The following is a 9,501-nucleotide window of genomic DNA, read 5'->3' on the forward strand; positions in this document are numbered from 1 at the left end:
ATGGACCTATAAGTCACTTTAAATAGATACTAGTATTAATTCAGATTGACATCAGGAATTTTATATACATGTTCATTGTTTAAATATAAGTGTTGTCTGCGTTTTGTTAATGACTGTTCAAAGTATCGAGCTGTTTTTCGAGGATATTCAGACAACAATAAATTTATTTTTTCACTGTTATTCAAATTCAATATGGTTTCGTTAAGTCCAGAGAATAATTGATTGCTTAGTCCATTGTAAAATTGGCATTCAATTAGAAAGTGTAGTTCATTTTCAACGTGTCCGGAGTCCTGTTTGCAATCATAATGGAAGAATTCCACATCTGCATTGTGCTAGGACCGATCTTTCACTACGTTGTAAATTGAGTTTAATATATGATTCTGTTGAATATGTAGATTTAAAGGTTCTATATGTACGCAGTTTCGGAAAGTTAGATAAATTCGTGTGCTAATTTTTTGCACATATATCCACAAGATTGTTTCTGACACTGTTAACATCACATTTTAGCATTTGTTGAAAGTTATCATCCATACCAACTAAAGACATTACTGTTCCTACACTAGATGACCAATTGTTCGTACATATTTCGTAGTCCCATCGGAACACTCTTTTACAAAGTCTAGTATTGTCAATATCCATCAGTCGGTTCCAGTACCTTACCATATTACACCAGCGACGTTCTTTTGAAGGTAACCATCCAACATCTCCGTTGATAGTTAGCTTTGGAGCAAACTTGTGAACTCCTAAAACGTATCTAATGGCCTTGTTTTGAACACTGTCGACACAATTAAAGTCTCTATAATCCCACACTGAAGAACAGTAGTCGAGTATAAGCACAATACAAGAACCATACAGTTTTTCATAAGTCTTTATGCCAAATTCTTTTAAACTGTGTATCTTCGATATAATAGCTCCGAGTGCTCTTCCACCAGCGGTAGAAAGATTTTCAGCGTTTTTTCTCATTGAAAAAAACTCCAAGGTATTTATATTTGTCTGTAATTTGCAAAAAAATAGCAAAAAAATATCAAAGAGGTAATTATTATTAGAAGTCCGTTACTTTAATTTGTAAAACATTGGATCAAAATATAATTTATCGTTATCAAATTACAAACTAAAATGAATAGAAATCAAATTAAAGAAAAACAAACTGAACCATAAAATTGTTGAGATGTGTAAAATTCAGATATAAGATGCTACAACGAAAAGTTTTTATTTTTTAAGTTATACAAATATTTAAGCGGTATGACGATTGACAATTCTGAAAGAATGATGACAAGTTTTGGTGTGATGTCTGTGATGTCGGATATTATCCATATGCAATAGCAGTGGTCACATACTAATACAGGGTCAGAGATAAAATAGCGAATGTCTTTTCGAGAGACCGAGTGAGGATAGATACAGTCAGTGATAAGATAATGAATTTCTATTCATAATAATTAAAGCACTACATTTTTTTATCAAAATATTAATAAGGGAACAAAAGCAATAATAAAAGACAACTCGATGACATCAGGCAGTTAGTTTTCTTGTATGAGTTGTTTAACATTTGTCATTTCAGGGCCTTTTATAGCTTACTATGCGGTATGGGTTTTGCTCATTTGTGAAGCCCGTATTGTGCCATATAGTCATTTGGTCTTTGGTTGAGAGTTGTCTCATTGGCAATCATACAGCATCTTTCTTTTTTTATACAATTAAACCATACATAATCTTATTTAAAAATGGAAGATAACCCGTGAAATTACGACGAATTTTAAAGAGATCTTTTACATGTTTTAGGTGTGCTAAATGCAGAAATTATATGTCATATCGAAACATAAATGAATATGCATTTGGGTCCTTAAAAAATTCTATAGATATACATAACGATTTACGGACCAACTGAGTGATACTCATTGTGGTATTTGCTACCCCCCTCCCCCCTCCCCCCTCCCCCCCCCACCTCCACAACACACACACACACAAAATCAGACTAAATACTGAAGTAGCAGGCGCAAAACTCCATGCCCCACCTAAAGAAGAATCAGTGCAAGTTTCTGTCTCTTATTTGGCATGTTGTATCTGTGGGAAGAGAGAGGGATGGGAAAGAAAGAAATTATGCCCAATATTGAACAGCAGTTTCATTAAGAATCCATATCTGTGTTTCTGCATCTTATATAAAACAAAAATATTAAGTAAAATATGCATCATTATATAACAATTATCTGATCTATGACAAACAGGCATTTAGGTTCACGATTGCATTTCTTTTTTTTTAAAGAAAGTAACTTGTTTAGTTATTGTGTCCTGTTAATACACTACTGTTGTATACAATTGTGCAATATAAAACATGGTTATTCCCATTTTGTACAATCAATTCGTTTTTTTAAATATTTTTTGAATTGCTTTTAAAGTTTCACTATAGAAACGGCCTCTTACTTAGTGGATACAAATTGTTACGTTTCAAAACGTGTGGTATTAATATTAGTCTGATACACGAGTGCGACAGTTTTCAAAATAGAATATCAACAAAAAGCAAAGATCAACAATTTGTGTTAAAGCTTTGTCTGTAACATGTAGAGAACTATGTTCATGTCAGTGAATGCTCGTGGAGCTGTGTAAAGTTTAATGATTGGACGAGAATGTGAGAATTTGATTCTGGTTTGGTTTTTCCTTATTGTACGACTTTGCCCCCAGCAGAGCAATAAAAAAACAGAACAATAACGGGTGTTACACAAACATTTTTTTATGAAGTTACACGGACACTTTTTATGAAGTTACACAGACACTTTTTATGAATAGAGTCACTCGTGCATTCGGTGAGTCCATAGGCACTTTATCGTACACCTTGTGACCTAATTTCCTTGTTTTATAAATATAATTGTTCATAAAAATTATAATTATAAAAAAGTTAAATATGTCCCAAAATGCTGAAATTAAATAAAAGGTCTTCGAAGTTACTGACTGCAAGAGTAACTGCAACCATAAAATAATTCCATGTACAAACCTCTCGTGGGTTTGCTTAGCAGTTAAACTGAAATCTTTAAATCATTTAAATCGAACTTTACGGAGGATTTCTCCTTCAATGCATTTTCTTAAGGCGGATTGTGATAGCACAAAATCAGTCTCAACGTCAATAAACGTCCATCCATTTTGGATATAGGGATGGAAAATGAAAAAATAGATTGTGTCACGTAATCAATACTTGAGTCTACTCGAATATGGTCATTACTGGAATGAGCAACAAAAAATTGATTTCCAAAATAAGTGGATAAAAAAATTTAAACGAGACAAAATAAATTATTTTTCATTGAATGTTATGCCCCATAAAACAGAGAAACAGTTTGTTTTATATTTATATATTTTTTTCTTTATTATATTGATTTTGACATTATTTATACATGTTGTATTACGTTTGTCTAATTACTCTTTCTTATTGCATACGTCGTTGAATTTTTAAATGTCTTTAATCTGTTATTCATATTTCTGTTGTTTGTTTTCTTTCTTGTATTTGTTTTCTTTTTTTTTTTTTTTTTTTTGTGGTGGTGATGGGGGAGGGATTTATGAGCCCGGGAAGGGGACACTTCCCTCCTCCCCACTTTCAAAAAGGGGGATGGAGGAGGCAAAACATATTTTTTTAACTTGGTTTGTTTGTACATATGTATGCTTGTTTTCTTGGTGTGGAGGGGTATATATAAATTCAGGGGCGTAGTAGACGGGAAAGGAGACCCATAGCCAGAAATTAGTAGTACTTTTGCTAATTAATATTCATAATTTGTAAATGAGAATTGTACCACGTGATAATAGTTTGAACTGGACTGGCTTGATATCATTAAAATCTTTAAAACACGGATATTATAAGTTGCCCGTCACAGAGTCCTTGTTTATAATCACTCTGATATTTCCATATAGTTGTCAGGCGGTCAAAATCAAAACAATGAACGTGAATTTAGTGCATTTTCTTTGTTTTCGTGAGTTTATTCTTCTTGAAATAGGGACATTTTAACTTTACGTAGGAACCTAGAGTTCAACGACTACACATACAAGGCTTGGACTTGATTATTCTTTGGACATTCAAGTTTCAAGTTTCATCCCCGCAACCTGTTTTTGTAATGACCTTGTTAGCTAATTTTCAACACGAAGTTTGCAAATTCGACGTTTCAGCCATTTTAGCCTGTATTTTATACTGCAATGTTAAAAGCCACTCGCTTCGATTTTTAAAATAGCTCAGGAACCTTGATTTTTGCAACGACAGTCATTATGTTTCGTTTAAATGGTGTATATTGTTGTGTATATTTATTTTCTGTCCCCGCAACATGTCTATCACTTAAATTAAAGTTAAAACAGACATTTTTGTTTCAAAATTCCCTATCATTTCAATATAATTTCCGTGACCCGTATCCGATTTCTTTAGTATAATATTCAAATAAGCAAAGTGGCGTTGATTTCTTGATATGCATAACCGCATTACACACTTGCAATGGTGAGGGGCAAATTAAAATTATTTTTAAAATATAAAGTGGCTACGAAAGAGGACATTAACTTATTTCTAGACTATTGGACTATTATGATAGGAAATATAGATTAAAGGTCTTTTTTTTTGGCTTGTCACTTTAAGAAGTCCCCCCTTCTCAACTTGTCAATCAACTCCTACTTCACCGATATGTATCAAAGGAATCAGCATTAATTTACATTTTACTCGCACACAGCTGATAGAATTGAGAAGCGCTAGTGTTAACGCAAAATATTAATTTAGTAAAGACTAAATATCTCCAAACATCATGGTACATGTACATAAACCGGTATGCAATTTTTTTTCAATCTTTTTAATTATGCAATCGTCTTAAATGCAAAATGTATTACTTTCTAATTGAAAACATCGTTCAAGTCAGATACAAAACAAAAGTAACAAAATAAACGGGATGGTAACAACCAGCCGTATAGTTTTTCTGCACTTGAAGTCAGGTCTAGGTCCTCGGCTATCGCCTCGAACTTGACATGACTATTCTTGCAGAAAAACTATACGGTAACGGTTGTTACCTTTTTTTTTTTTTTTTTTTTTTTTTGTTACCTTTGTTCTGTATCTAATACTTCTTTTTATGCATCTGGATCCTCAAAGCTTTTGCGGTAATATACATCAATCAACTTTCTCCACTAATTGGTGAATTAAACGCTATTCAACTTTCGTCAATTGACATACATATTTTCTATGACTAACTTAAGTGAAAGAAAAACTTAAGGTATGTTACCGCCTCTGTGGAATCGTGGTCAGTGTGCTATTTTGGATTGGGGTGGGTACGTTTGGTTGTTTCTCAACGTAGTATTAAGGAAAGAGAGCAACGACTGGCTGTTATATTTCATTGTCATATAGACTGGACGTGTTTTTTCATACATGATCCATTCCTTACATAAAACAGCTGATCCAACTAAGGCAGTGGTCCTTCTATACCACTAGTTTAACTTAATATTTAAGGTCGTCCACACTACAAAGAAGATAGCTGTATCCCACATAGTTGAAATTCCAATGGGAAGAATCAAACACTAATTAAGAAAATATTTTAAATTGCATTTTTAAAGTTTTTCTATCATTGAAAAAAAATGCATTTGATTACAAGTTATCAAAGTGAATTAATGTTTAGTACAGTAACTGTTATTAAACATTGACCTCTGTTTTTTAAAACTCTGAAACAGTGTTTTGGTGTTTGTTGAGTTGCTAGTCTCAAGATTCTATAAACAGAAAATTAAACGTTCATATGGCCAATCTACACTTCGATACAGAATAATTATAGGCATAATTAATGGAAAAAATATCGGAAGAACAACAAAAATTATGATTACTTCCCATTTGCGTGTATCAGTTGTTGTTACTATGGTATAAATAAGAATCAATAGATTTAGGACGACATCAACAGATGCAATTGCAGTTGTAATTGATGCAAATATTGTTAGTTCCCAGTTCGAAATAACTAAACTGTAGAAAAATACAAGCAAGTCTAATTCTATTTCATATATTCTGTACAGTATCATGAAATGTTCAATACCAGTCTCAGTTATATCTGGTAAAACACAATAAATTGTTATTACGACTACTATATATGAAAGCAAAATGAATAATACTATGGTCACAAATAATCCTAATGCATTCGTTCCTCTGATATATGTTTCATTGTTTAAACCACATATAAGAATGAAAGAAGCGCAATTGAAAATAAATCCAATTGTTACTCTAAACTTAAGAATGTTTTTCTTTGTTTCTTTAAAAGGTTGTACTCTATTTTTGCAACAGCACTTTTTGTCAAAAGCATATTGTATTATTGTACACACGATATCCAAGTAAAAATCATCGCAAAAATCCATCACGACTAGACTTTTTAGAGAAACGCGCTTCTGTCGTATTAAAGTATAAGCCTGGTATCTTTGATGAGTTTATATAACTACAAATCACTCACATGAACATAATTATAAAGATAATATATAATCAAAGTTTTAATTCCAGTTTGAAATAAAACGCTAACGTGTGCAGTTAATATTTATTTAAATTCCAGTCAAGCAAAGCCTATGATCCTCATTGATAATGTGATATAACTTATAAAGTCAAATCATTTTGTTTAAATCAATTAACATTTCTACACTCCGTTTAAAACTGCCATAAATATTTCATTATCTCGTATATGTAATTCCTATGTTGTATCGTATTACACATCAAATTGACCTTCAATTTATTTACACTGTTGGCAGACTATCGGTGTGTTTATGCATGTTTAACGCCCTTTTCAGCGAACTTGTCTATAGCAAGGCGACATTTCACGAAACGAAACATTGCATAGTGTACACAGATCCCACGGAACAACTGTGTTTGCTCCTGTAGGAACATCTATTTATATTCGTTTGCGTAAATTTTTGAATGTCAATATGCCAAATGCTCTCACCTTGTTTATTACTTGTGGTTGAACTGATAACATTAAGAAATATTCATTAAAAAAGGTAAAAACAGCAAATATAAACAACAGCCTAAATTGCTCACCTAGACAAATATAAGTTAGTATTTTTGTAGATCTTCAAGTGCTTATAATTTGTCTTGGTTAAAATTTTTGCCTATATATTACAGTTGTCTTGGTAATAAACCAAAACTCAAAAATAAATCTACAATCGTTGTTTCGGGCCAATAACTGCTATAAGGAGTCATCCAATGTTTTTCCCCATATTAGCATTTTGAAGCTCAAGTTTTTTAAAAAGGTTTTGTTTAAATCATATCTTATGTACACCCACCCAAGGTTTATTACAGATTCAGAGGCATCGGGAGCGTACGTATCGCTTTAGATCGAAAAAAAAATGATGATTGTAGCTTAAAATCGTGAAAAAATAGAAATTTCGACCCGCTCTCTCGGCATTATTTTGACTATTACGTAATTCTTTCCTCGGACTTTGGGTTCGCCACTCAAGTATGTCTACTCACATTGGAAATTAATATTTTAGAAATATCCACCTATATTAGTACCATTTTTTAGGATTATTGGGATTTTGTTGAAAAGAAAACTGCATTTTTTAATTCAGGATACTGCACGGAGAGTGATAGGGAAAAGTGATACGAAAACTGCGTTAATTTTGATTGGCTGATCCAGCATCAGGAGACCATATAACGACATTTCCATTGGCTATTCGTTATGTCATTGTTAACTTTCAATGGTTAATATGATGGTACAACGGATATATGTGATTTCTTCGATAATATACAAAACACTCATATTTTCACCTGGAAATCCTCTTTTTATCAAATTGTAATATATTCTGAAGTGAGAAAAATATTACAAATGTCTGATATTAATGTTTGACGCCGGAAAGGACATGTGACGTAATGCTGGTGTTTGCAAAAGACTAGATCAATGATTCGCGGATTTTTTTATTGAACACAATCAGAGGGTTGATCATAAGACAAATAGATTTAACAACTCATGAGAATTGGATATCACTTGATGTCAAAAATCGTTATTTAATTGGGGGCCTCGGTGGCCGAGTGATCTAAGTAGTCGAACTACTGTATCACTAGCCAGTCAACATTGAGGTTGTGAGTTCGAATCCCACACGGGGCAGGTGCACTCGACTCCAATCTTAATTGACTAGGATTGTCCGTTTTCCTACCGAAGGTCGTTGGTTCTCTCCGGGCACTCCGGCTTCCTATATCTATAAAAACTGACCGCCACGAAATAGCACAATAGTGTTGAAAGTGGTGTTAAACACCAATCAATCGTTATTTAGTTTAAGGATTATGTACCCTTTTGTTGTTTCAATGCTAAACATGTGGAAATTTTATAGAAAATCCAAATCCTTTCCTTCTACTCTAATATTTGATCTTTCTTTACTTGATAGATAGATGAGCATTGCGTGCAGTGCTAGCAATTTTTTCCTAAGGACAAGTTTATAAATCAAAATATTGGTCAGAACTAATAAAAATATGGATCATTCGAGTACACCTTCTAGGATGCACTCGACTTTAGTGACTCCACACGAGTTTTTTTGGAATGAAAAGGTTGTTTATGACTTTTTGTAAATAACAAACGCTAGCACATCATGGACAAACAAGTGAGTAATCCATGTTTAAAATTTTATAACGAAACTCTCTGTATTAAAGTCTGTGGACTTTCTACAAAAATCTTGGCTTTATGGGCCATATTATCCCCATTTTCTATTTAATGCACTAAAACAATAAATAGTATAGCTTTAATTGGAGTTTCCTCTTGGTATATGTACACAATGGCATATCTCTAATATTCATTATCTTTGCTGTTTTGATATTATTGCACTGTGAAATTTCGTAATAAACATGGCGACAGAAGGGGTCATAAACCTTAAACAGTAATAATAAAGTCGCCGGAGGCTCGTTTATTATTATATTAAAATTAAATAACTCGAGTTCAGATCAAGCGATCTCCAAATCTCACTGTTATGAAACCTATAATTTGAAAATATCAACCAATAGACAACACTTGATAAAATAGAGCGAACATGGCTGTGTCGAAAGGTATGTAGTGAATGCTTAATACGCAATGCTAATAAAAGCTCAATCAACTCAACAGGATTTTTGTTTCTCTTCTAAATCCATTGTCTATTATATCCGAGTGCAGATATGTTAATCGCACGATGTTATGTTTCTCGTATAATATAGGAAGCCAATACATTGTGAGAACATTGTGATTTAAAGTACCAACTTTACGATCAGTCGCAAAGTTTATTTTCACCGATAGAAGAATAGACAATATTAAATTAAAGAATTTGTAAAACAAAACTATTTGTAAGAGTTCTTGCGTCAATTACGGTGATTCATTTATTTTCGTGTGTACCAATTTACGTGGATTGATGATAATTTTCGAGGATATTTAATTTCGTGGTTTTGCCAAAGTCTGCATACAACCTTTTTGGAAAATTGTAATTCGTTGAACTTTTAAATTCGTGGTTCACCTGAACCCACGAAATCCACGAAAATTGGTATCCAACGAATAATGAAGAATCCGCAGTACATTCCTTCCG

Source organism: Mytilus californianus, unplaced genomic scaffold (genome assembly GCF_021869535.1).
Source record: "Mytilus californianus isolate M0D057914Y unplaced genomic scaffold, xbMytCali1.0.p SCAF_12, whole genome shotgun sequence".
NCBI lineage: Eukaryota > Metazoa > Mollusca > Bivalvia > Mytilida > Mytilidae > Mytilus > Mytilus californianus.